Source organism: Triticum dicoccoides, chromosome 5A, assembly GCF_002162155.2.
Source record: "Triticum dicoccoides isolate Atlit2015 ecotype Zavitan chromosome 5A, WEW_v2.0, whole genome shotgun sequence".
NCBI lineage: Eukaryota > Viridiplantae > Streptophyta > Magnoliopsida > Poales > Poaceae > Triticum > Triticum dicoccoides.
Window position 1 is genome coordinate 633,766,645 of NC_041388.1, and position 25,627 is coordinate 633,792,271.

Consider the following 25,627-nt stretch of genomic DNA (forward strand, 5'->3'; position numbering starts at 1 on the left):
CGCCAAACCGACGGGTGCGGCGGCCTGAACGTCGACGAGCCTGCGCTCGGTGTTGGCGAGTGCCTACCTTTCGAGGTCGGATGCCCTGCCTTTACACGAGAGCTGCGGCAATCCGTTGGCCGTCCGTTCGCACGTCCAATCCAGAGATACCTGAGAAGTACGACGGGAGGCTGACCCCAGGAGAGTTCCTGAGCATCTACACCACGTTGTTCAAGCTGCCGGGGGAAGAGATGAGAAGGTGTTCGCCAACTACTTCCCTTTGGCCCTCAAGTCCAACGTGAGTTCTTGGCTGATGCACCTGCCGGAGAACTCCATTTCATCATGGGCAGACATGTGCCATGAGCTCATCGGTGCCTTTACCGGTGGCCACCAAGAGCCCGGAAGGCCCAGCGACCTGCAGCTTCTCCAGCAGAAGGAAGGAGAAACTCTCCGTAAGTATTTACAAAGATTTAGTAAAGTTTGTAGGAATATTCCAAATATCCATCCGACAGCCGTTATAGCAGCCTTCCGGTCCAATGTGCGCAACTGTCGCATTCGTTCTAAGATGAATGTGCGGTTTACCAAGACTGTGAAGGAGCTATACACACTGGTGGATAAGTTTGCTCGGATGGAGGAATGAAGGAAGTTGCCCGGAGAGGAGGATTGCATCAATGTTGATTCAGAGGATGAAGATGAATCAACCAGTCAGAGGAAGGGCAAGAAGCGCAGTAAGAAGCCTAGAGATAAGGCACTGATGAGTGTAGACGGTTCGAGCACCCCTGGTACTGGTAAGAAGGCCAAGGCTGATGCCCCCGGCAAGGAAGTTGCCGCTTGCACAGCTTGCCAGGAAGCCGCTGCCACCGAGAAAGCTGGGAAAGGCTATGGCCCGTACTGCAAGATCCACCGGACCATGGGCCATTACCTTCAGGAGTGTTACCAGGTTGAGGAGCTTGTCAAGAAATAGAGGCTAGAATATGATAAGCGTGACAAGGAAAAAGGTCAAAATGCCACTGGAGGAAAGGGACGAGTTTGACGCCCCCAATTCGACCGTACACTAATCATACACGCAAATGTGTATGATCAAGATCACGGACTCACGGGAAGATATCACAACACAACTCTAGACACACAAAAAATAACACAAGCTTCATATTACAAGCTAGGGGCCTCGAGGGCTCGAATACAAACGTCAGCGGAAGAAACAATATCTGAGTACATACATAAGTTAGACAAGACTGCCTGAAGAAGGCAAACACAAAAGCAACAACGATCGAAGAGGCAAGGCCTCTTGCCTGGGACCTCCTAACTACTCCTGGTCTTCGGCGGCCTCCATGTAGTAGTATCCCTCGGCGGTGGCATCTGGATCCAGGGATCCACCATCTGGTTGCAACAACTGGAAAGAAGAAAGAAGGGGGGGAGAAGGGGTAGCAAAGCAACCATGAGTACTCATCCAAAGTACTCGCAAGCAACAGATCTATACTAAGTATGCATTGGTATCAAATGGAAGGGCTGTATCTGTGGACTGAACTGAAGAATGCCAGAATAGGGGGGAAGGCCTAGCCTATCAAAGACTAGCATCTTCAAGCAGCTACAAGCATCTTGCAGCATATAGAAGACTAAAGAATAGCAGTTTAATTAACAAGCATGTTGTAGCAATAATGCCCATAGATTCTTCCTCGACTCCCTGCGAGAAAGCAATCCCGGAGCCACATAACTTAAGTATCCATTTCAAGTTGTAAAAGATCAGGATATAAGTCTGAACGTCCATTACCGTGGACAGGTATTCGAATAGATAACTTCCCTGCAGGGGTGCACCGCGTTTTCCAACACGCTTGATTACTCTGGCCGGACACACATTTCTGGGTCAACGCCCGGCCTCGGAAGATCAAGACGTCTTAGCCCTACCTAGGCTCAGCATAGAGGTCCCCGCCGATCTACGTCCTAAACACTCCGGGGTCTGGGGCCATCGCTCGTTGCACTCCGAATCGTTGCGCGCAGGGCGATCCAGGGCACCTCCACTAGGGCGCCGACTAGGCCGTGCAGCAGTGCTGAACTGGACATCTGACAAAGCTTCGGCCGATACTGTGACCTCGAGGCCCATATCTATTCTCGCGTGTTGGTTAGTGCGTAAAGGCCAGAGGCCGTCTCAGAACAAATACCCAAACCATAGTGTATTACTAGCTTGCGGAGACGAGCATAGACTCACGATAATGTGACCCCATCGCCCCGTCTCGAGGAAATACAGCAAGGGCAAGCCCAGCCCACTCGAGGGCGGCCTGCCTTCCCGGCCGTGCCTCGTAACCATCTTGCGGGTGCTCTCCGGGCCTGCCTGACTTTCCCAAAGATCTCAAGTAATGTCAAGGTACCCGTGTGTCCAAACATCAAGGGGAAAACCCAAGGAATCACCCTCGGAGGATTCCACTCGATGTAACACTACAAGGAAAAGGCTTATTAGTGGTGCACCTGTTTTGGCCATTAATGGCGCACTACAGGTGCGCCACTATCATCCCGCCACTAGTAACATATACTAATGGCGCACCCCTGGTACTCCATTAGTATACCAGACAGTAGTGGTGCACCAGGCAGTGCGCCATTAGTATGTCCCCTGGTGCGCCATTAGTATGCCTCCCAGGGGGCCATATTTACCTTGTGCTCTGGGTTACTAATGGCGCACTGACAAATAATGCGGCACTAGCATTTTTATTGCAGTGCTCCACTAATAGCAGTATGGTGTGCCACTAGTATGCCTCCCAAGGGGCCATATTTACCTTGTGCTCTGGGTTACTAATGGCGCACTGACAGATAATGCGCCACTAGTATTTTTTATAGCAGTGCGCCACTAATGTGCTGCATGGTGCGCCACTAGTATGAATATTAGGAATTTTTTCTTTTCTGATATTTGCACAGGTTACAAAATATATTACTGCACAGAATATAGACAGCAAAACATATAAATAGCAGATTCATCGAATACAATAGAAGATTAGTCTCCGAATACAATTCATCATATTAGCTAGTCTCCGAATTCAAAATACCGAACAAAGTTAGAACATTACAAGTCTCAAAACCGCGAGTAGCGAGTTTGTCTTCACATTACAAGTCGATATCGATCATCTAAACTACCATCACATAGAAGAGAGCTACGGTCATCACGATGAGCATCATCGCGATGAAACTGGTCTTCATCCGGTTCCTCCTCCGCTCCCTCCTCTCTCCCGCTAGATAGCGTGCGTATCTAGCTTCCGCCTCTGCCCTAGTGGTGTACCCTTTGTAACTGTTACCGCTGAACCTGTCTCCGACACTCCTCCCAGTCGTCTTAGACTCCGGGAACCTTACCCTTGTACACGACATACGACGGCATCTCTATGCAATTCACAGACAATACATAAGCAATATATAAGTATGCAACAAAGTTAAGGATCAGAAGAGAAAAGCAACACATTAATAGCACGATTCATGGTCCTACTAATAAATAGCATCAATTACATATAAGTTGAACGACTATCCAAACCAAAGAGACATACAAGTTCATTAAAGTTTAATTACAACATGAGCTACATAGCATCACTACTTTCGACTCGACTCAGGGACCGGAGCGTGGATGAAGCCGTCGTCTTTCGTGATGGTCATGAAATCGCGAGCATTGTCAACCTGCATTTGTAGTGTTGTTTCTATTTTAGTGTTGGACGGCTGATATCTGAGGTAGAACTGCCCCGAGGTACGAAGGACATCTTGATGGATGATTTCCGCAAACTCCGACCGGATGCGAAAGAATTCTTGTCTGAGGTCCGCGTCCTGGATTGCCGACAAGCGTGCGGCCCAATCTTTAAGACTATTTGGCAACAGAAGGTGATTACGGTCCCGTAGGATCGCCCACATGTGATGGAGGGCGTAGTAGGCATCCTTCTAACCGCCAGGTGGCTGCTTGACGCAGGGGAACATCGTTACGTGGGTGAACACATGCTTGCCGTACCTACAAATTGGCCTCTTGAAGGTGACTCCAGATCTGGCGTAGCTGGGAAGAACATCATCAAGAACTTTCTTGATATTTGTGTAGTCTTTCTTCGACTGACGGTCCGAGTCGAAATACGTGGCCATGCAATAGTTCGGGCTTAAGAGGATGAGTGTGCAATGTGTGTCGCTGCACAAAACACAGAATGTTAGAAAAAAAAGAACGATCGAAATCTAAGAAATCATATGTTACGGGGCAGTGAGGGGATGACTTACTTGGGAAAGTAAGGCACGAGGAAGTTATCCTTATCCGGGTTTGCCAGAATGACGCCTTCAAAGTATGAACTCGCGACTTGCCGGTCCCCAGCGCTGCCCAAGATCTTGGCACGCATGTAGAAGGGGTCGACTATCACGATTTCTGGGGTCTTGTCTCTAATGATCCGCATCTCCATACTCAGCGAAAATAGCCGAACAAAGGTGTAGTGCAGCAGATGAAGGTTAAACATAGCGAAGATGTCATCAAACCGCAGGACAATCATACCCCCAATGGCGCTATCCACAAAGCCCTTGCCCTGTGGCACCTTGGCCAAGAAAACCGGGTATGCCACATCATTCTCTCAGAGACGCAGCTTCTCCAAAGAAAGAACACTGTCATGCAGACTCCTCATAGCACCGGTTGCAGCATTGAGCAGATTAGTCGGTAGCATCGGCCTACCTGCCACATGCACCCTCCTCGAGATATCCTTAGGTGAAGGTGGCCCGTCCTGAGCACGGATCGTACTTGGTGCCGGCTGGCTCACACCCTTGTTGGTCTTTCTTTTCCGTCCCTTCTTCTTCTGCTGTAATGGGATCGAGTTGTGCTCAGAGACCACCTTCTTGAGTGTGTTGGGGCTGATAATATTTTGCACCTCGGCTATCTGAGGCTCGGTGAAGGCGGCAGCTGGAGGTGTCTCCTGAGAACTGAACGCCTGACGATGCCTTTTGCAATTGGATTTCTCCGCGGTACCAGCTAGATCATGATCGTCTTTTGCAGGGTTGGGTTCTTGAGAAGGAGGCCCCAAGAATTCGTCACCGTACCCATGTTCGTTGAAGTACTTATCGACGTTGGTAAATGTACCGTCGTCGTCATTGTCGTCCGGATCCTGTGCCATATGCATGTCCGGATCCTGTGCCATATGCATGTCCGGCATGTCCGGTAGCGTTGCGGGGGTCTTGCCATGGCTTGGCGCCGACACGACTGGCGGTGTTGTCTGTGGGGTGGTGTCCCCCGCCCCCAAATGAATCTGGCTCTTCGGCCAAAGCATGGGCCAGCTTATGCAGGCGCTGAGGGTCATCACATCATCTTCGTCGGCCCCATGGTGTCGATAAGGAGGTAACATGTCGTCGAAGCCCGGCAGCACCCGAACTAGTTCAACCCTATAAACGGTGGGTGGCATCTGATTACCGTGGAACACGCGGCTGCCCGGTTGAACGATTTTGCCCTTGGCGACATCGACCAACTCGCCTTTCACGAAGTGCAGGAGAGTGCATGGAACGTCGGCGGCGCCCTGCGAAAACATGTAGGGCGTCAGGGATGCGCCCAGTCAAAGGCAAGGAGATGAAGTCATCGGCCGAGAGCTTAATTAGTTACCGTGATGGCGTCGAGGTCGGCTAATGTCGAGGCACCGCCAACGGCGGGCGTGCAAGTGACGGAGGGGCCGCTTGCTGCCGAGGTGCCGGCCGGCGTATTATTCCCATGCCCGGATGCATTAAGCTGCAATGCTGGCACCGCCGCGGGAGACACCAATGCCGCCTCCGCCGGAGACACCAATGGCGCCGGCGGCGCGTTGCGCGAGTTGCTGCCCGTGAAGCTGGGAATCGGGGGCGGGCCCTGTTGTCCACCCGCAATCCACGCCTGCAGGCCCGATATCAAGGTAGGCACAATGGCGGTGATCATCGCCCCCAGTTGGTCTCGCACTTGCTCTTTGACCATCTCCGGAATCCACGCCACTTGTGCCTTGAGTTCTTGAACCTCGCGCTCCTAGCTTTATGAGCTGGTCTTTCTCTCCTTTCGCCCAGAGGTATAGTACTCCAACCATTTAGTGGACAAGCCTTTGCCGGCCACATGACCAGCCGACGACGGCTTACTGAGCTTATCCTTGTTTTTCATTATGTTCAACACCCTATTTAAAGGGGTGTCGAAAGGGGAGCTCTGAGACGACCCCGCGCTACTGCTTTCAGTGTCTTGTGGAAGGAACGCGAACCATTTAGAAATTTGGCTTCATTAATTAGAATGCAACCATATGGAGCTAATTACGTGGGGGAGGGGGGTATTCCTTACCAGAACAAGCTCAAGCGCCTTGGTCTTCGGATCCGTGGTAAGCTCCTTGGTTACCGGGTCAATCTTGTACCGAGGCCTGACATAGTTCCTGGTCTGCTTGTCACGGTATTTATCAAAGAGGGGCGGTAGGCCTTGCTTGGCACACTCCGCATCCTCCTTGTCCCATATAGGTTCCGCCACTCTGTAACCGTCGGGACCGATTTTGTGGACCCCTAAGTTCAAGTCCCGCATCTCTTTCCCCCACTGACTTGATTCCACAGTTGCGTTGCTCTTGCACTTGATCTTGAACTCCCGGTAGTCATGTTCGTTGATCGAAGGATTTTTCTCCTTGATCTTCTCATAACTATCACCTTTGTCAATCATTTTCTTCACCGCGACTCTCCAAGTAGCCAGGGCCATGCTCATCTTCATGAGGGCGGCACTGTTCACTTTATTCCCTGAGAGGCGTGTGTTTGCGAAGTCACCGGGGAACTTGTATTGTTCGTGCAGCTTCGTGAAGAGGAGGTTATGCAAATTCCCTCGGTCATGATGCCTTAGGTTCTCGGTGTTGATCGAGACGGTGCTCCGGAGAATGCACCCGAGCTGTCCCGCGTACCCCTTGACTATTTCTTTGGGTGCCGTTGAATGCCCCTCGGAGGACACTTCAGTAAATTCCTCCTTGACGGTGCCGAGCACGTTCGGGCGCCGGTCCTTCCGTTGCCTCTTCGGTTGGCTGCCATCTGTGCGTTCGCCGCCACCATTAGTGGTGGCATCCTCGGCGGCACCATCAGTGGTGTCATCCCTGACGCCACTAGGGGTTTTGTAGTCGGGATCGGTGTCTTCTGCGGCGTCCTCATAGCGGTGAGGTTCTTCCTCCATCTCCTGGGACAGCTCCCAGAATGCCTTGCCCGAACCGCCGGCCTCATCGTTGTGGGCCATGTTTCACTCTAAATAGGAAAAAAGTTTGGTAAAAAAAGTTGGTTATTGTCAAGGAACAAGATCATGTTCTCATCATTTAGGGTTTGTCGACACCGAGGCATCCTAAAAGCTAAGCTTTTATCATTTAGGGTTTGTCGACGCCGAGGCACCCCAAATCTGATTTTGGCTTGTTTATACCTGTGTAGCTTCCAGATCTGGGTGAGTCTTTCGTTCAGATTCATCGTAGGTGTATGTTGCTGACGTTTTGTTTGTGTTTTCTTTTGCTCTTTGTAGTTTTAGTCCGGCATTGCTCCCCCTGTACTCGCCTGGGATGTATGATTTCATCTGTTAGTACTAGTCATCTGGTGTAGGCGCTGGTAGGTGGCTCGTTTTTGTAGGTTGGTTTAGATCTAGGTCATGAGATGGGTGTTTTTGTGGTTAGTGTTGGTGATTTGCGCTAGTAGGTGGTCTCTGTATTGCTCTTTTTGCTCTTGTTGTTCCTGAACCCTCTTGAGTTTTTGTTGTAGATGTATGGCTTTTGATAGGTTAGATGTAGGTGGCAGTTGATCCTACTTAATTAAGTACTAAGATACCCCGGCCCATGCATTAGTCGCAAGTACCCCATGTGTCCTATTTTTAGCAAAGTCATGCTAAAATTCACGGAAAATTTCAGCATGACCTTTGTTGAAAATAGGACATATGGTGTACCCGAATTTGCTGGAACGGAAGTTAATCGACATTACGGCAAACTCAAGGGCCTCTCAGGGTACCTGCAAAATCATCACGACATGATGGTCGGAGACAAAACCCAGCAAAGTAGCTCCAGGTCCACTTTACAAGTCTTTCTCAATGTAAAAATACGTAGTTCACAGATTTTGACACAACAAATTAGCTATGCAAGGGAAAATTAGCTATGCAACAGCATTACAGTAGAAATAACAGTAGAAACAACTACAGAAAAATGTAAGAGAAATGTTACTTGTAAATATCAGGAAAACATGAGAACTGCTGGATGAACCAGAACCTTCAGACAAATGGAGATAACAAAAAGTAGTCACACACGACCCATATTTGCGCCATAGGCACAGAGCAAGACAGTCAGTGCTAGCATAAGTCGGCGAGTCGACCCTCGAAGTTGACATGCATTTTGCGGTGACCATCGCGGTTACCCCATCCAGCGAGCCTGCCGAGGTGGCTGTTGACGGGCAGACCAACGGGGTTCTCAATGCCTAGATAATTGGTGCAGTAGGAGATTCACTCTTCGGTCAGAAAGCCCCTGGCTATGCTTCCCTCTGGACATCACATGTTGCGAACGTATCCTTTGATGACACCATTCATCCTTTCGAACGGCATCATGCTGTGCAGGAACGTCGGCCCGGGCTGGATGATATCCTCCATGATATGGACCAGCAGATGCACCATAACATCAAAGAATGCGGGCGGGAGGTACATCTCAATCTTGCATAGTATCACCACGATCTCTTCCTGTAGCCTTCTGAGTTGCCTCACGCCAACCGACTTCCGAGAGATGACGTCGAAAAAGTTGCATAGGCCAAATAGCGTTTCACGGACATGCGCGTCCATGATCCCACGGATTGCAACTGGAAGTATCTGCGTCATCAGCACGTGACAGTCGTGAGACTTCATCCCGCTGAACTTCTGCTTCGCTGAGTCTAGGTATCTGCTTATCTTCCCCCGCGTAACCATAAGGAAGTTTTACTCCTACGAGGCAGGTGAAAAACTGCTCGATCTCCTCCTGACTTAGAGTGAAGCACGAGGGAGGGTAGTCATTTCTGGTCTTCTTGGCCTTTTTGCCTTTGCGACGACTTTCCGTGTCCTGCTTCGCCTCATCATCATCATCATTATCATTAGCATGAGGCTCCTCCCTGATGCCCATTGATTTCAAGTCTGCCCTTGCTTTCGGCCCATCTTTGGTCCTCTCTGGCATGTTGAGCAGGGTACCAAGAAGACACTCGCACACATTCTTCGTGATATGCATGACATCAAGGCTGTGAGGCACACGGTGGATCTTCCAGTACCGCAAGTCCCAGAAAACAGACCTCGTTTTCCATACCTTCAGCAGCGGCTCTGGCGCCTTTCGCTTCTTTCCCGGCAGTGGGCAATCTTTCTAATTTTTCAACAGCTCGTCTATTTCCTCGCCGCTCCTCGGACGCGGGCGTCTTCGGGGTTCGGTTTCACCATTGAACAAATCCTTGCGTTTTCTCCATGGGTCATCGTGGCGAAGCCACCTTCGATGTCCCATGAACACGGTTTTCAAAGACCCGAGATCTCTATCTAGCTGGCGATACGTTGTGTCATCCATGCACCTGACGCATCCAGAAAATCCGTGGACCACCTGCCCCGCGAGATATCCGTAACCGAGATAGTCGTGCACCGTCGTGAGCAGTGCAGCTCTCATAGGGAAATATTCTTTCTCTGCGGCGTCCCACGTATTGGCTGGCGTTTTCCACAATGTGTCTAGCTCCTCTTTCAGCAGCCCCAGATACAGATTGATGTCGTTCCCTGGTTGTTTCGGCCCTTCCATTAGCATACTCATGTTAATGTACTTCCTCTTCGTGCACAACCAGGGGGAAGGTTGTACATCCACACAAACACAGGCCAGGTGCTATGTGTGCTTCTCTGGCTGCCAAACGGATTGACTCCATCGGTGCTCGCGCCCAGCATGATGTTCCTTGGATCATTCCCAAATTCTGGGTCTTCAAAGTTCAACGCTTGCCAGTGGCTCGCATCCTTAGGGTGACTCAGCATCTTGTCTTTTTTATTTATCTCTGGATCATTTCCGTCATCTTCTCGCTTCTTCTCCTCCCTATCCGCGTGCCAACGCAGGAGCTTTGCTAGCTTAGGGTCCGAGAAATACTGCTGCAGACGAGGAGTGATCAGAAAGTACCACACCACTTTTCGAGGATATTTCTTCCTGTTCTTGTATCGAGTGACGCTGCACACCGGACCTATGGTAGACTCCACGTGCTCGTCCCGATAAATGATGCAATTGTTCATGAACACATGGTATTTCACGTGCGGTAAATCCAAAGGACACACGATTTTCTTCGCCTCCTCGAAACTGGTCGGGCACTTGTTCCCCTTGGGAAGACGTTCGTGCCAGAATGACATGTTCTCATCGAAGCATGCATCGGTCATTTTGTGTTTTACCTTCATCTCCAGAGCCATGAGCGTTACTTTCAGGCGGGTATCCTCAGGCCTGCATCCTTCATACAATGGAGTAACCGTGTCTATCTCCAGTTGATCCAGGTTGGCTTTCTCTCGGGCAGCAACTCTTGCGTTATCCGTCTGCTTGAGAAGCAGCTCTTGAATATGAGGGTCCTGCACCCAACCCATCGATGGTCCATCGTCGTCTGCTCCGGCATCTTCATCTTCATGATCATGCCCTTCGTCTTGATCTTCCTCATCATCATGTCCGGCATCTTCTACATGATGACTGTGTACAACATCACCGTCGTGATCGTATCCTGGAGATTCTTCGTCTTCTCGCCCACCCTCGCCACGGTGGTTGTCTTGCTGCCCTTCCTCATTTCTTGCCCGGCCCCCATGGACGACTTCATAGTCATCTTCATCACCTTGCCACCGATAGCCATCCATGAAACCACGCAAGAGTAGGTGGTCCCAAACCTGCCCAGAATCCGGGTCCGCAATAAGGCTCTTCAGCTTGCATTTTCGACACGGGCATCTTATCTTCGTCTTGTTCTTTTGAAGCATCTCGGCCTTCGCAGAGCTCAAAAACCTATTCACGATGCCTTCGGTCATCGTGCTAACCATGGTCGCCTGCGGGGTAGAGCAAAATGATATTTTAGAACCAACAGAAAATTTGGCATGACTTTGCCTAAAAATAGGACCAAAAAGAATGCATAGTGCCAAATTCTCACCGATACGGAAATGAATCAACATTCTAGCAAAATATTGGCAACTATCACATTTCAAATACCGGTACCTGCAAACACAAACATATATGCAACACCACAAACATATGCAACACCACAAACATACGTAGATCTAGCTAGGCCATAAAAAGTGCATGTGTACGTTGTTGGAGGGAGAAAAAAGTAGATCTACAACATAAAGAAAGCTTTCCCCTTACTTACCTATCAAAAAAGATAATTTAACCACTTAATTTGGGTGAATCTATGGTGCAAATGAGGTGAGGAGGAGGAGGCAGCCGAGACAAGCTTGCAGGAGGAGGTGGAGAGAATGAAGTGGGGAAAGTGAGTGTGGTAGGTGGCTGTCCAAAATATCTAGCTGGTCTCAGGTTACTAATGGCGCATCACCTAACAATGCGCCATTAGTAACCCTGGTTACTAATGGCGCACCTGTTAGGGGTGCGCCATAACTAGCTTTGCAAAAAAAAATGTTAGTAGTGGCGCACCGTGGCAGTGGTGCGCCATTAGTAGTTTGAACTAGTAATGGCGGACTTCGCACAGGTGCTCCATTACTAGTTTAAAAAAAAGAAAAAAATGTTATTAGTGGCGCACAGAGCTTGTGGTGCGCCATTACTAGTAGAAACTAATAATGGCGCACTGTGCCCCGGTGCGCCATTAATAGTTTTGGAAAAAAATTGTTAGTAATGGCGCACCGTGTGTCTGGTGGGCCATTAGTAATGAGGACACTAATGGCGCACCTGTATGTGGCGCACCACATACATGGTGCGCCATTAATGTCCATATTAGCTCTAGCCCTTTTCCTAGTAGTGTAATCATCAAGGTGAACGTAAGAGGAACCACCCTTGAGGTTCACACTTGAGGGGTTGCATGACAGAGTCGTATTGGAAATGGTGAAGGAGGAACCACCCTCGATGACCACGACCGAATAGCTACACTACAGAGATCTCATCAGGAATGATGTATGAGGTTCCATCCCCGGCACTCGATGGTAACTATGCAGAGTCAAGCAACAAAAGGGTCGTGATGTGATGTGAGGTGTTGGGCTCTGGTCGTCGATCACATTGATCGAGTCGTCGATGAGGAAGCAGGGGCAACAAGGACAAGGTGGGGGTCACCGATGGATCACTAACCAACCTATACTAAGTAGTTTAGGATAAACATGTAAGGTGCAATGAGCAAGTTACAAAAGCAGGCTATGCATCAGAATAGGAGCAATCAATAACAGTAGCAAAATCTAATGCAAGCATGAGAGAATGGAATGGGCGATATCGGGATGATCAAAGGGGGGCTTGCCTGGAAGCTCCGCTGAAAGGGAAGAAGGGGTCGTCGTCGACATGGTCAATCACAGGGACATCATCAGTCTCGAGGTCTACCGAAGGGAAGAGGGGGAAGAAACAGTAAATACAAAGCAAACAAGTGCATGACATGATAATAAGCAGCACTAGGCGTGTTCTAACGCGACACTACACGCTACGGGCGAAGGGGGACCACATCCGGGAATGTTTTCCTGAAGTTTGGCATTTTCAGACAAATGAAATGGAGGGGAAAGGTTGCATGTTTCCTATGCTAGGGACGTGTGGCAGACGAACGGAGTGCGTATCCGGATTCGTCTCATCACTCTAAGCAACTTCCATGTATAAAGTAAGTCCATCTGAGCTACGGATTAGTTTCTACTAATTTCCAAAGTTTAATTCTTTTTCAAAATTAATAGAATTAATTTAAACAGATAAAAGCCATTACTGTGTCACCATGACATCAGCATGATGTCATCAGTCAACAGTCTGTTTGACTGGTCAAACTAGCACGTGGGTCTCGGTTGTCATTGACTAACACTTATTAATAGTTTAATTAGTTAATAAGCTAATTAGGTTAATTAACATGATTAATTAAGTTAATTTTTATTATTATTATTTTTAATTATACATATTTCTTTTCTAATTCAAAGAAAAGGGGGCTGGGCCCTACGTGTCTGTGGCAGTGGGGTGGGGGTTAGCTTAGCGCTAACCACCCCGGTTAATGGACGGGGCACACCGGTGCAGGCCGGCCTCACCAGGGTGTCCACCAGGCGCACGGCACAACGATGGCGCGACTGACAGCGGCCGAGCCATGGGCTAGCGCGGGCGGGGGCGACCACTGTGAGCGAGGGGGGCAAAGCGAGCGAGGAGGGGCGGTCGGGGCGCGACTGCCGGCGAGCGGGGCTGCAAAGGAACGCGGCCAAGGGCGAGCAGGGGACCGCAGCGGTGACGGCGCGTGATGCAAGCGGCGGGGCACGCGCAAGCGTGGTGGGCGCGCGCGGTCAGGAGCCGGGCGCGGCAGGGCGCTGTATGGGCGGAGCGGCGCGGCGGCCGAAGATAGACGGCAGCGCCGGGAGGGCATGCGGGACGGCGCGGTGAGCGCGGGCTTGCACGAGATCGGGCGGCGGCGGTGCAGGAAATATGCCCTAGAGGTAATAATAAAGTTATTATTTATTTCCTTATATCATGATAAATGTTTATTATTCATGCTAGAATTGTATTAACCGGAAACATAATACATGTGTGAATACATAGACAAACAGAGTGGCACTAGTATGCCTCTACTTGACTAGCTCGTTAATCAAAGATGGTTATGTTTCCTAACCATAAACAAGGAGTTGTTATTCGATTAACGAGGTCACATCATTAGTTGAATGATCTGATTGACATGACCCATTCCATTAGCTTAGCACCCGATCGTTTAGTATGTTGCTATTGCTTTCTTCATGACTTATACATGTTCCTGTAACTATGAGATTATGCAACTCCCATTTACCGGAGGAACACTTTGGGTACTACCAAACGTCACAACGTAACTGGGTGATTATAAAGGAGTACTACAGGTGTCTCCAAAGGTACATGTTGGGTTGGCGTATTTCGAGATTAGGTTTTGTCACTCCGATTGTTGGAGAGGTATCTCTGGGCCCTCTCGGTAATGCACATCACTTAAGCCTTGCAAGCATTGCAACTAAATGAGTTAGTTGCGGGATGATGTATTACGGAACAAGTAAAGAGACTTGCCGGTAACGAGATTGAACTAGGTATTGGATACCGACGATCGAATCTCGGGCAAGTAACATACCGATGACAAAGGGAACAACGTATGTTGTTATGCGGTCTGACCGATAAAGATCTTCGTAGAATATGTAGGAGCCAATATGGGCATCCAGGTCCCGCTATTGGTTATTGACCGGAGACGTGTCTCGGTCATGTCTACATTGTTCCCGAACCCATAGGGTCCGCACGCTTAAGGTTACGATGACAGTTATATTATGAGTTTATGCATTTTGATGTACTGAAGGTTGTTCGGAGTCCAGGATGTGATCACGGACATGACGAGGAGTCTCGAAATGGTCGAGACATAAAGATTGATATATTGGAAGCCTATGTTTGGATATCGGAAGTGTTCCGGGTGAAATCGGGATTTTACCGGAGTACCGGGAAGGTTACCGGAACCCCCTGGGAGCTAAATGGGCCACGATGGGCCTTAGTGGAAAAGAGAAGAGGCAACCCTACATGGGATGTGCACCTCCCCCTTCCCCTAGTCCTATTAGGACTAGGAGAGGTGGCCGGCCCCCTCTCTCTCTTTTCCCCCTCCGCGAATCCTATTCCAACTAGGATTGGGGGGGGGGGGAATCCTACTCCCAGAGGGAGTAGGACTCTCCTGGCGCCTCCTATGGCCGGCCAGCCTTCCCCCCTCTACTCCTTTATATACTGAGGCAGAGGCACCCCAGAAACACACAAATTGATCCACGTGATCTATTCCTTAGCCGTGTGCGGTGCCCCCTGCCACCATAGTCCTCGATAATACTATAGTGGAGTTTAGGTGAAGCCCTGCTGCTGTAGTGCATCAAGATCGTCACCACGCCGTCGTGCTGACGGAACTCTTCCCTGAAACTTTGCTGGATCGGAGTCCGGGGATCGTCATCGAGCTGAACGTGTGCTCGAACTCGGAGGTGCCGTAGTTTCGGTGCTTGATCGGTTGGATCGTGAAGACGTACGACTACTTCCTCTATGTTGTGTCATCGCTTCCGCAGTCGGTCTGCGTTGGGTACGTAGACAACACTCTCCCCTCTCGTTGCTATGCATCACATGATCTTGCGTGTGCGTAGGATTTTTTTTGAAATTACTACGAAACCCATCAGTGGCATCCAAGCCTAGGTTATTTATGTTGATGTTATAGGCACGAGTAGAACACAAGTGAGTTGTGGGCGATATAAGTCATACTGCCTACCAGCATGTCATACTTTGGTTCGCCGGCATTGTTGGACGAGATGACCCGAACCAACCTTACGCGTACGCTTACGCGAGACCGGTTCCCCCGACGTGCTTTGCACATAGGTGGCTTGCGGGCGACTGTCTCTCCAACTTTAGTTGAACCGAGTATGGCTATGCCCGGTCCTTGCGAAGGTTAAAACGAAGTCTATTTGACAAACTATCGTTGTGGTTTTGATGCGTAGGTGAGATTGGTTCTTGCTTAAGCCCGTAGCAGCCACGTAAAACTTGCAACAACAAAGTAGAGGACGTCTAACTTGTTTTTGCAGGGCATGTTGTGATGTGATATGGTCAAGACATGATGCTGAATTTTATTGTATGAGATGATCATGTTTTGTAACCGAGTTATCGGCAACTGGAAGGAGCCATATGGTTGTCGCTTTATTGTTTTGAATGAAATCGCGATGTAATGCTTTACTTTATTACTAAGCGGTAGTGATATTCGTGGAAGCATAAGCTTGGCGAGACGACAACGATGCTACGATGGAGATCAAGGTGTCAAGCCGGTGACGATGGTGATCACGACGGTGCTTCGGAGATGGAGATCACAAGCACAAGATGATGATGGCCATATCATATCACTTATATTGATTGCATGTGATGTTTATCCTTTTTATGCATCTTATCTTGCTTTGATTGACGGTAGCATTATAAGATGATCTCTCACTAAATTATCAAGACGTGTTCTCCCTGAGTATGCACCGTTGCGAAAGTTCTTCGTGCTGAGACACCACGTGATGATCAGGTGTGATAGGTTCTACGTTCAAATACAACGGGTGCAAAACAGTTGCACACGCGGAATACTCAGGTTATACTTGACGAGCCAAGCATATACAGATATGGCCTCGGAACACGGAGACCGAAAGGTCGAGCGTGAATCATATAGTAGATATGATTAACATAACGATGTTCACCATTGAAGACTACTCCATCTCACGTGATGATCGGTTATGGTTTAGTTGATTTGGATCACGTAATCACTTAGAGGATTAGAGGGATGTCTATCTAAGTGGGAGTTCTTTAATTAACTTGATTAACTGAACTTAAATTTATCATGAAACTTAGTACCTGATTAGTATCTTGCTTGTTTATGTTTGATTGTAGATAGATGGCTCGTGCTGTTGTTCCGTTGAATTTTAATGCGTTCCTTGAGAAAGCAAAGTTGAAAGATGATGGTAGCAATTACACGGACTGGGTCCATAACTTGAGGATTATCCTCATTGCTGCACAGAAGAATTACGTCCTAGAAGCACCGCTGGGTGCCAGGCCTGCTGCAGGAGCAATGCCAGATGTTATGAACGTCTGGCAGAGCAAAGCTGATGACTACTCGATAGTTCAGTGTGCCATGCTTTACGGCTTAGAATCGGGACTTCAACGACGTTTTGAACGTCATGGAGCATATGAGATGTTTCAGGAGTTGAAGTTAATATTTCAAGCAAATGCCCGGATTGAGAGATATGAAGTCTCCAATAAGTTCTATAGCTGCAAGATGGAGGAGAACAGTTCTGTCAGTGAGCATATACTCAAAATGTCTGGGTATAATAATCACTTGATTCAATTGGGAGTTAATCTTCCAGATGATAGCGTCATTGACAGAATTCTTCAATCACTGCCACCAAGCTACAAGAGCTTCGTGATGAACTATAATATGCAAGGGATGAACAAGACTATTCCCGAGCTCTTCGCGATGCTGAAAGCTGCGGAGGTAGAAATCAAGAAGGAGCATCAAGTGTTGATGGTCAACAAGACCACTAGTTTCAAGAAAAAGGGCAAAGGGAAGAAGAAGGGGAACTTCAAAAAGAGCGGCAAGCAAGTTGCTACTCAAGAGAAGAAACCCAAACCTGGACCTAAGCCTGAAACTGAGTGCTTCTATTGCAAGCAGACTGGTCACTGGAAGCGGAACTGCCCCAAGTATTTGGCGGATAAGAAGGATGGCTAGGTGAACAAAGGTATATGTGATATACATGTTATTGATGTGTACCTTACTAATGCTCGCAGTAGCACCTGGGTATTTGATACTGGTTCTGTTGCTAATATTTGCAACTCGAAACAGGGACTACGGATCAAGCGAAGATTGGTTAAGGACGAGGTGACGATGCGCGTGGGAAACGGTTCCAAAGTCGATGTGATCGCAGTCGGCACGCTACCTCTACATCTACCTTCGGGATTAGTATTAGACCTAAATAATTGTTATTTGGTGCCAGCGTTAAGCATGAACATTATATCTGGATCTTGTTTGATGCGAGACGGTTATTCATTTAAATCCGAGAATAATGGTTGTTCTATTTATATGAGTAATATCTTTTATGGTCATGCACCCTTGAAGAGTGGTCTATTCTTGTTGGATCTCGATAGTAGTAACACACATATTCATAATGTTGAAGCCAAAAGATGCAGAGTTGATAATGATAGTGCAACTTATTTGTGGCACTGCCGTTTAGGTCATATCGGTGTAAAGCGCATGAAGAAACTCCATTCTGATGGACTTTTGGAACCACTTGATTATGAATCACTTGGTACTTGCGAACCGTGCCTCATAGGCAAGATGACCAAAACACCGTTCTGCGGTACTATGGAGAGAGCAACAGATTTGTTGGAAATCATACATACAGATGTATGTGGTCCGATGAATATTGAGGCTCGTGGCGGATATCATTATTTTCTCACCTTCACAGATGATTTAAGCAGATATGGGTATATCTACTTAATGAAACATAAGTCTGAAACATTTGAAAAGTTCAAAGAATTTCAGAGTGAAGTTGAAAATCATCGTAACAAGAAAATAAAGTTTCTACGATCTGATCGTGGAGGAGAATATTTGAGTTACGAGTTTGGTGTACATTTGAAAAATTGTGGAATAGTTTCGCAACTCACGCCACCCGGAACACCTCAGCGTAATGGTGTGTCCGAACGTCGTAATCGTACTTTACTGGATATGGTGCGATCTATGATGTCTCTTACTGATTTACCGCTATCGTTTTGGGGATACGCTCTAGAGACGGCCGCATTCACGTTAAATAGGGCACCATCAAAATCCATTGAGACGACGCCTTATGAACTGTGGTTTGGCAAGAAACCAAAGTTGTCGTTTCTAAAAGTTTGGGGCTGTGATGCTTATGTGAAAAAGCTTCAACCTGATAAGCTCAAACCCAAATTGGAGAAATGTGTCTTCATAGGATATCCAAAGGAAACTATTGGATACACCTTCTATCACAGATCCGAAGGCAAGACTTTTGTTGCTAAATTCGGAAACTTTCTGGAGAAGGAGTTTCTCTCGAAAGAAGTGAGTGGGAGGAAAGTAGAACTTGACGAGGTAACTGTACCTACTCCCTTATTGGAAAGTAGTACATCACAGAAAACTGTTTCTGCGACACCTACACCAGTCAGTGAGGAAGCTAATGATGATGATCATGAAACTTCAGAACAAGATACTACTGAACCTCGTAGATCAACCAGAGTAAGATCCGCACCACAGTGGTACGGTAATCCCATTCTGGAAGTCATGCTACTAGATCATGATGAACCTACGAACTATGAAGAAGCGATGGTGAGCCCAGATTCCGCAAAGTGGCTTGAAGCCATGAAATCTGAGATGGGATCCATGTATGAGAACAAAGTGTGGACTTTGGTTGACTTGCCCGATGATCGGCAAGAAATTGAGAATAAATGGATCTTCAAGAAGAAGACTGACGCTGACGGTAATATTACTGTCTACAAAGCTCGACTTGTCGCAAAAGGTTTTCGGCAAGTTCAAGGGATTGACTACGATGAGACCTTCTCACCCATAGCGATGCTTAAGTCTGTCCGAATCATGTTAGCAATTGCCGCATTTTATGATTATGAAATTTGGCAGATGGATGTCAAAACTGCATTCCTGAATGGATTTCTGGAAGAAGAGTTGTATACGATGCAACCATAAGGTTTTCTCGATCCAAAGGGAGCTAACAAAGTGTGCAAGCTCCAGCGATCCATTTATGGACTGGTGCAAGCCTCTCGGAGTTGGAATAAACGTTTTGATAGTGTGATCAAAGCATTTGGTTTTATACAGACTTTTGGAGAAGCCTGTATTTACAAGAAAGTGAGTGGGAGCTCTGTAGCATTTCTGATATTATATGTGGATGACATATTGTTAATCGGAAATGATATAGAATTTCTGGATAGCATAAAGGGATACTTGAATAAGAGTTTTTCAATGAAAGACCTCGGTGAAGCTGCTTACATATTAGGCATTAAGATCTATAGAGATAGATCAAGACGCTTAATTGGACTTTCACAAACAACATACCTTGACAAAATTTTGAAGAAGTTTAAAATGGATCAAGCAAAGAAAGGATTCTTGCCTGTGTTACAAGGTGTGAAATTGAGTAAGACTCAATGCCCGACCACTGCAGAAGATAGAGAGAATATGAAAGATATTCCCTATGCATCAGCAATAGGATCTATCATGTATGCAATGCTGTGTACCAGAACTGATGTGTGCCTTGCTATAAGTCTGGCAGGGAGGTACCAAAGTAATCCAGGAGTGGATCACTGGACAGCGGTCAAGAACATCCTGAAATACCTGAAAAGGACTAAGGATATGCTTCTAGTATATGGAGGTGACAAAGAGCTCATCGTAAAAGGTTACGTTGATGCAAGCTTTGACACTGATCCGGACGATTCTAAATCGCAAACCGGATACGTGTTTACATTAAACGGTGGAGCTGTCAGTTGGTGCAGTTCTAAACAAAGCGTCGTAGCGGGATCTACATGTGAAGCGGAGTACATAGCTGCTTCGGAAGCAGCAAACGAAGGAGTCTGGATGAAGGAGTTCATATCCAATCTAGGTGTCATACCTAGTGCATCGGGTCCAATGAAAATCTTTTGTGACAATACTGGTGCAATTGACTTGGCAAAGGAATCCAGATTTCACAAGAGAACCAAGCACATCAAGAGACACTTCAATTCCATCCGGGATCTAGTCCAGGTGGGAGACATAGAAATTTGCAAGATACATACGGATCTGAATGTTGCAGACCCGTTGACTAAGCCTCTTCCATGAGCAAAACATGATCAGCACCAAAGCTCCATGGGTGTTAGAATCATTACAGTGTAATCTAGATTATTGACTCTAGTGCAAGTGGGAGACTGAAGGAAATATGCCCTAGAGGCAATAATAAAGTTATTATTTATTTCCTTATATCATGATAAATGTTTATTATTCATGCTAGAATTGTATTAACCGGAAACATAATACATGTGTGAATACATAGACAAACAGAGTGTCACTAGTATGCCTCTACTTGACTAGCTCGTTAATCAAAGATGGTTATGTTTCCTAACCATAAACAAGGAGTTGTTATTTGATTAACGAGGTCACATCATTAGTTGAATGATCTGATTGACATGACCCATTCCATTAGCTTAGCACCCGATCGTTTAGTATGTTGCTATTCCTTTCTTCATGACTTATACATGTTCCTGTAACTATGAGATTATGCAACTCCCGTTTACCGGAGGAACACCTTGGGTACTACCAAACGTCACAACGTAACTGGGTGATTATAAAGGAGTACTACAGGTGTCTCCAAAGGTACATGTTGGGTTGGCGTATTTCGAGATTAGGTTTTGTCACTCCGATTGTCGGAGAGGTATCTCTGGGCCCTCTCGGTAATGCACATCACTTAAGCCTTGCAAGCATTGCAACTAAATGAGTTAGTTGCGGGATGATGTATTACGGAACGAGTAAAGAGACTTGCCGGTAACGAGATTGAACTAGGTATTGGATACCGACGATCGAATCTTGGGCAAGTAACATACCGATGACAAAGGGAACAACGTATGTTGTTATGCGGTCTGACCGATAAAGATCTTCGTAGAATATGTAGGAGCCAATATGGGTATCCAGGTCCCGCTATTGGTTATTGACCGGAGACGTGTCTCGGTCATGTCTACATTGTTCTCGAACCCGTAGGGTCCGCACGCTTAAGGTTACGATGACAGTTATATTATGAGTTTATGCATTTTGATGTACCGAAGGTTGTTCAGAGTCCAGGATGTGATCACGGACATGAAGAGGAGTCTCGAAATGGTCGAGACATAAAGATTGATATATTGGAAGCCTATGTTTGGATATCGGAAGTGTTCCGGGTGAAATCAGGATTTTACCGGAGTACCGGGAAGGTTACCGGAACCCCCCGGGAGCTAAATGGGCCATGATGGGCCTTAGTGGAAAAGAGAAGAGGCAGCCCTACATGGGCTGTGCGCCTCCCCCTTCCCCTAGTCCTATTAGGACTAGGAGAGGTGGCCGGCCCCCTCTCTCTCTTTTCCCCCTCCACGAATCCTATTCCAACTAGGATTGGGGGGGGGGGGAATCCTACTCCCAGAGGGAGTAGGACTCTCCTGGCGCGCCTCCTATGGCCGGCCAGCCTTCCCCCCTCTACTCCTTTATATACTGAGGTAGAGGCACCCCAGAAACACACAAGTTAATCCACGTGATCTATTCCTTAGCCGTGTGCGGTGCCCCCTGCCACCATAGTCCTCGATAATACTGTAGCGGGGTTTAGGCGAAGCCCTGCTGCTGTAGTGCATCAAGATCGTCACCACGCCGTCGTGCTGACGGAACTCTTCCATGACACTTTGCTGTATCGGAGTCCGGGGATCGTCATCGAGCTGAACGTGTGCTCGAACTCGGAGGTGCCGTAGTTTCGGTGCTTGATCGGTTGGATCATGAAGACGTACGACTACTTCCTCTACGTTGTGTCATCGCTTCCGCAGTCGGTCTGCGTTGGGTACGTAGACAACACTCTCCCCTCTCGTTGCTATGCATCACATGATCTTGCGTGTGCGTAGGAATTTTTTTGAAATTACTACGAAACCCATCAGGCGGAACACGACGTCTACGGTGACGGGAGCAGAGGAGAAGGGGAAAATGGAGACGGGCTCACACAGAGCTGTAGGGAGGTGGCAGCGAGCTCGAGGGAGGCTCGGGGTGGTTGACGACGGCGACGTTGGTCGGCGACGACGAGGCAGAGGCCTCAGGTGGGCGACACGCCACGGAGAAGGAGGGGCGAGATGGCGACGGGGATGGGCGCCGGCATCGGGGGCTGCTACCTCTTGAGCACCGCGTTGGTTTTCCTTGAAGAGGAAAGGATGATGCAGTAAAGTAGCATAAGTATTTCCCTTAGTTTTTGAGAACCAAGGTATCAATCTAGTAGGAGGCCACGTGCAAGTCCTTCGCACCTACACAAGTAAACAAACTCCTCGCAACCAACGCGATAGAGGGGTTGTCAATCCCTTCACGGCCACTGCAAAGATTAAATCTGATAGATATGATAAGATAAATTTTTTGGTATTTTAATGATAAATATTCAAAGTAAAATAAAAGGCAATGAAAATAACTAAGTGTTGGAAGATTAATATGATGGAAAATAGACCCGGGGGCCATAGGTTTCACTAGTGGCTTCTCTCGAGAGCATAAGTATTTACGGTGGGTGAACAAATTACTGTTGAGCAATTGATAGAATTGAGCATAGTTATGAGAATATCTAGGTATGATCATGTATATAGACATCACGTCCGAGACAAGTAGACCGACTCCTGCCTGCATCTACTACTATTACTCCACACATCGACCGCTATCCAGCATGCATATAGAGTATTAAGTTCATAAGAATGGAGTAACGCCTTAAGCAAGATGACATGATGTAGAGGGATAAACTCATGCAATATGAAATAAACCGCATCTTGTTATCCTCGATGGCAACAATCCTATACGTGCCCTGCTGCCCCTACTATCACTGGGAAAGGACACCATAAGATTGAACCGAAAACTAAGCACTTCTCCCATTGCAAGAAAGATCAATCTAGTAGGCCAAACTAAACCGATAATTCAAAGAGACTTGCAAAGATAACCAATCATACATAAAAGAATTCAGAGAAGATTCAAATATTGTTCATAGATAAACTTGATCATAAACCCACAATTCATCGATCTCAACAAACACACCGCAAAAGAAGATTACATCGAATAGAATTCCACAAGAGAGGGGGAGAACTTTGTATTGAGATCCAAAAAGAGAGAAGAAGCCATCGGCTCGATAACTTCAAGGAGGAGGAAGATGACGACGTGGCAGAGCTCCTGGACACAGCCGACTGTCCCGGGGACGACGGGGAGGTCTGCAGCGACGGTGGCCTCTGGTGCATGCGGAGGTCTATGTGGAGGCGGAAATTTAATTCGACCTCACCTCGGGCTGCCGGCCTCCCCAAGTTCCTGCTGCCGGCGGCCTCCCAAAGCTCCAGCCCACCTCCTCCCCGAGCCCTAAGCACGAACAAGGTACCATGCTGCACACCTGAAAGTCACCCAGCTACTCCCTGTAAGCCAAATCCCCTTTTGAAATTGAGCAGTTGAGCAAATTAACTAGGAAACCTTGACACACGCTTGCGTCCAGTAGCTCGATCTGCTGGTGCTACGAGGGGATTACCATTAGAGCTGCAGCCGGTGCTGAGCACTCATAGTTTCAGGTTATTATTTCTTACTCAGAGTATTTAATTTTTTCGAGATGGATGTGGGTGATTCGATTGGAAAGAATTCTTCCAGTCTGTAACCCAGTTTATGCCTCAAATAACACGTAGATCTATTGATTGATTCTTGACATCAACACGCTGAATGGGCTCAGAAACGGAGAAGTGCCATGTTGTACTGTTGGTTTCAGCCTTTCTGGAGATGCATAGTTCAACAATATTCTGTATTATTAGAGCAAGCTTTTCATCCATAAATTCTAAGGTCACTTACCTTCTCTTTCTTTTCATCTACAATTCTATGTAATGCGCGGCCCCTTTCTTCAAAGTTGTTTGCTAATGTATGAGCCCAACCTAAAATTAATTAGGCTAATGATGAGTGTTTTAGTTTCCTAGATGGTGATGCTTTTGTCATGGGAATGACGTGCTTTCTATTTTCATGTATAGACTTGGTTTCATCTTTGTTCACAAGGTGATTTCCACTAAATCTTTAGATGTTTATACATTTAGTGCACACGCATATATATCCCATCCGCTTTATGCTGCACCTTCATGAATGCAGAGCTCCCGTGGAAGCTTGGACAAAAGTAAGAAGTAAACCGCAGGCTTGAAATTGCAAGAAGCAACCTGCTTTGATTCAAATAATTTTGGCAGTCTGCCCATCAACGATGGTTGATTGATCTTGTGGTGGCAGTTCTATCGTGTTTCACATGGCTGCATCTTACAGGTTTTGCCGCCTTGCTCTGCACCCTTCAAGTTGTGGTTGTATGAAGGATGAACCTATGTCTCATTTTTTGAGGACGAATGTATGTACCATTTCCTTGCTTTAATAGTTTAATTATTGGAAAAATTAGTATATGTTCAAATTATTCATCTCTGACATCAAGCAATTTTTTTTTGAAATCCTTTGAAGACTACACGAAATAGCTTCAGAGTGGTCATCATAAACATGTACCTATTTGAAGATATTATATTAAGTAGTCCTTGATATATTCAGTGGTGTGCTTGCAAAATCATCTGGTATGTCATGCTATGTTGCATCTACTTCCCATTATTTTCGGCTTACAAATTGTTAATACTTCGTGGATCCTAAAAATGGTACTATGCGGAGAAGCAGCAAACACTGTATATATTGACGTTTGAGTAAAAGAAACACCCCAATATTTAACTCTTTGTTTCTTTTTTACTTGTAAAGGAACTACCTTAGATAAATATATGATCCATCACCTTTAAAATAAGGTTAGTATGAAGTCGAGTAGGACAAAACATCGTCTTGGATTTGCACGGTAATCGATGTTTTCTCCCGTTGCAACGCACGGGCCCTTTTGCTAGTCATACATAAAAGAATTCAAAGAAGATTCAAATATTGTTCATAGATAAACTTGATCATAAACCCACAATTCATCGATCTCAACAAACACACCGCAAAAGAAGATTACATCGAATAGATCTCCACAAGAGAGGGGGAGAACTTTGTATTGAGATCCAAAAAGAGAGAAGAAGCCATCTAGCTAATAACTATGGACCCGAAGGTCTGAAGTAAACTACTCACACATCATCGGAGAGGCTATGGTGTTGATGTAGAATCCCTCCGTGATCGATGCCCCCTCCACCGGAGCGCCGAAAAAGGCCCCGAGATGGGATCTCACGGGTACAGAAGGTTGCGGTGGTGGAATTAGGGTTTTGGCTCTTGTTCTGGTAGTTTGGGGGTACGTAGGTATATATAGGAGGAAGAAGTACGTCGGTGGAGCAACGTGGGGCCCATGAGGGTGGAGGGC